A 3203-nucleotide genomic window follows, 5' to 3' on the forward strand; every position below is an offset into this window, starting at 1 on the left:
GTGGCATCGTGGTTAAGTGCTACAGCTGCTAACCAAAAAGGTCGGCAGTTCAAATCCGCCAGGTGCTCCTTGGAAACTCTATGGGGCAGTTCTACTCTGTCCTATAGGGTCACTACGAGTCAGAAGCACCTCGACGGCAGTGGGTTTGGTAACATATAAAGAAACATATCAAGCTTGCCATGTTCTTCTCCAAAGCAAAATTTAATGCCAGATGACCATGGAGCAAAACATAAGTATTGCCAAGAAATAAATAGCAGGTCCTGTTGAATCATGGGAATCAGGGACTGAGAAGGGCTTGATTAGTCAATGAACAACTTAAGAACTCTGGGTAGCAACAACCCACTCTGCCTTTGACATAGATGGCATTTACACTTTAACAGACTTGGATATTTGAGTTAGGTACTTTGTCAGGTAGGTTGAAAAGGTTGCCCAGTGCCCCTAGATGCCTGCTTATAGTTTCCATCAGTAGCTAACAATATCCACCTCAATTCTCATAATTAAAAGCAACAACTACTACTACTGAACTTAAAAATGTGTTCTATGGTTAGAAAAGATTAAAATTAGGATGAATTTAGGCTCCCCCAACTGCCATAAAAAGTGGGTGAAAAATATGCTCACTTTGTGTAAATTCTAGCCTGTGTGGAGGGAAAAAAATAGAACTTAAATAAGGATTTACTCTTTCCTCAACTCTACATTCTACTGATTTCCATATTGACTGTGTACCTATAGTGCCCAAAGTCCAATAAGAAACATTTTAGGTTAAAGTAATACTGAGGTGATAATAAAAATAAATTTCACCCCAGACTACTTCTCCTGAAGAGACAGGCATTATTTACTTAAAGGGTATTAAGTAGTAGCATGGGGTTAAGTAATGAAGCCCTAATAATTTCTCCAGAACACATGGGAATAGCTTGATTTTAATATTAACTTTTATTTTGCTTATTTTGAATTATTTCGGATAAGTATAATATTTTTGGATGCTTTTTTAATGCCCTAGGATCTATTCAACCAGCAATTGGCTTATTCCCTCGCTGTAGTATCTGACTTTTAAATCAAGTACACATTTTGTACATTTCTGTAAGATGCTAATTCTTTACTTTTAAAGAGGCAAAACGTTCTTTGATCAAACTCAAGAGCTTGTTCATACCACAGCTATAAATCATTTTTACTTCAGAAATATACTCTAAAGTATAGTCAGTAATTACTCTGATTAGTTAAGAAAAGAAAATGATTTGGCCTAGTTTTTTATACACGACTCTAACTACAGACACTATTAAAGAAAACTCTTATTATAAACAAGTTAATACTTCAGTACTCAGAATCTCTATTTACCCTCATTTAAGAATTAGCAGTGACATAAGTCTCTATTAGCAATGTAAATACAATATAAACTGAGAAGGCACCCATACTCATATGTGCATTATGACAAAGCAGGGAGGAAGAGCTCTGAAACCCACAAGTACAAGAACATAAGCACTAGAGGTAAACGTCCTCAGCTCTATCAATTAATTTTCTCTAAGCCTCAGTTCGCCTCATCTGTAAAAGGTGAGTAAATGTATCTACCTCACAGAGTTGCTATAAAACTTAATGCTTATCACAGTGCCTGGCACAGAGTTAAAACCAAAAACAACATCCAGTGGCGTCAACTCAATTCCAACTCATAGCAACCCTATAAGACAGAGTAGAACTGCCCCATAGAGCTTCCAAGCAGCGCCTGGCAGATTTGAACTGCCGACCCTTTGGTTACCAGCCTTAGCACTTAACCACTATACCACAAGAGTTTCCGGCATGGGGTTACTACTCAGTAAATGTAAGCTATCACCAGCAGCCCAAGGTAATTAAAATGGACTAGATAAGGACTGCAAGGTAAAAATACCAATAAGAAGTCACATACCGAGAAAGATGTAATAAGTGAGAAGGTACAAACAGAAAGCACTTACGTGTCGTATGTTATACATGTGTTATCTTCCTTGCTAGAGGAGATATGTGTGGAAAGGGCCTACTTGGATGAAGGGTAAGCCATCGTGCCCACTGGGCGGAGCAAGACTGTGAGCAAAAGAAAAAAAAAAAAAAACAAGAAGGGCATAAATAAAAGTTTTGTTATCTTTTCCTTCCCCATCACATTTTAAAAATAGATTAATCTTAATTTGAAACCCCACTTTATGCATTAAATGCATTTTGGCCAACACATGTCCTCGAGTGCCATGGACCATCCACAAAACCTAACTCTTCTCACAACAGCGGGGATCCCCCTCCCTTCACAACCTGCCAATGGAGACTGTATAGCTTTTTGATGGGCAGCATTGTTTTCACAACCAATTTTTCTTTTCAATATTTGGAGTAAAATTACCGATATAGAAAATTATTTCTTCACGTATTGTGTGTTTTCTTTATTGAGAAGTAGGGGGAAGTAGAGAAATGTGTAAGGAAAGATAGCAATAAATGATGTCTTTGTTTAATTAAACTGATAATAAAATTTCATTCCTAACGATAAAAGTGTCTTCCAAATAACCAAAAAAAAAAAAACAAACCCAGTACCCTCAAGTCTTCCAAATAGCTATCAAGAAATTAAGACAAGGTTCTTAACACTTGGGCGTCTCTTTATTACTGGTCTAAAAGGTTATCCCAGTGTAAAAACCCTTTCATTTGCTTAGTTTTCCCCTAAGGTCACTCAGGAGAGGTGAATCCTATTAAGAATAACCAGTAACCACAGGAGAAAGTCCTTGTTGACTCCTGTGGGGGCGTGGACACAGACATAAACTGCTGCCTGGTCTGCAGCTCACGTTCTGCTTTTTTCCTTCCTTTGCTCCCTAAGGACGTTTGGAACCTGGAATACTCAATCTGCATAAAAACCAAAATTTAACACTAAATTTAAAACAAAAAAGTCTTGCTAGAGTCAGTGATTTTATTAATTCTTTGACCAACGAGTTAGGAAGCAGAGAGTGGCTCACAATACTTTACTCACATAAAGAAAAATTAAAACACATAGCTGGGCCACCAAGCCAAGAGCTTTTACCACTTTACATAAATTTGTTAGTAGAGCTTAAACCAAAAAAAAAAAAAAAAAACACCAACCCACTGCCGTCGGGTCGATTACAACTCATAGCGTCCCTAGATATTGATAAAACCCTTACCCAGAAGATAGCATTAACTTTTGGAGTCTAAGTATTGCAAGAAGTTTTTGGAAATAACAGAGAAAGGCA

The sequence above is a fragment of the Elephas maximus genome, chromosome 1 (genome assembly GCF_024166365.1).
Source record: "Elephas maximus indicus isolate mEleMax1 chromosome 1, mEleMax1 primary haplotype, whole genome shotgun sequence".
Classification (NCBI taxonomy): domain Eukaryota; kingdom Metazoa; phylum Chordata; class Mammalia; order Proboscidea; family Elephantidae; genus Elephas; species Elephas maximus.